The 335-nt window shown below is 71.0% G+C and overlaps 1 protein-coding gene across 1 annotated transcript in view; it reads right to left on the bottom strand.

Moving 5' to 3' along the window:
• Positions 1-321, bottom strand: part of GOLGA5 (golgin A5) — a 35,489-nt gene extending 35,168 nt beyond the window's left edge. The window contains exon 1 of the mRNA XM_007454719.1: positions 210-321. The gene's annotated coding sequence lies outside the window, so the exon portion shown is untranslated. The remainder of the gene's footprint in view (positions 1-209) is intronic.
• Positions 322-335: the final 14 nt, after the last annotated feature.

Raw genomic sequence — 335 nt, 5'->3', positions numbered from 1 at the left:
AGGAGCGGCCAAACCAGGCTGGGGTGGGGGAAGGAGGGAAGGGGAGGGCACTAAGTCACGTCCGTGGAGGCCCAAGGGGGCTCCCCTGCCCTGTTCCTGAGCCCCCGTCGGGGCGGAGAGAGCAGGGTATCCGCTGAGGGGATGCCGCCCCCGCCTCTAAGGCCGTTAAGGCCCCAAGGGGACCCCTCGGCCCCCCGCGGCCACCTCACCTGAGGACTCTGGAGCGGCTTCACCGCGGCCTGGTCACCCTCCCAGGCCGCCCGTCCTCAGCAGCCGGCCGGGAGAGGGGCCAGGTTGAGCAAACCTGGCCCTCGATCGGCCACGGCTCAGTTACT

This window comes from Lipotes vexillifer, unplaced genomic scaffold (assembly GCF_000442215.2).
Source record: "Lipotes vexillifer unplaced genomic scaffold, Lipotes_vexillifer_v1.1 scaffold1126, whole genome shotgun sequence".
NCBI lineage: Eukaryota > Metazoa > Chordata > Mammalia > Artiodactyla > Lipotidae > Lipotes > Lipotes vexillifer.
This window is presented reverse-complemented; position numbering and strand designations above follow the sequence as displayed.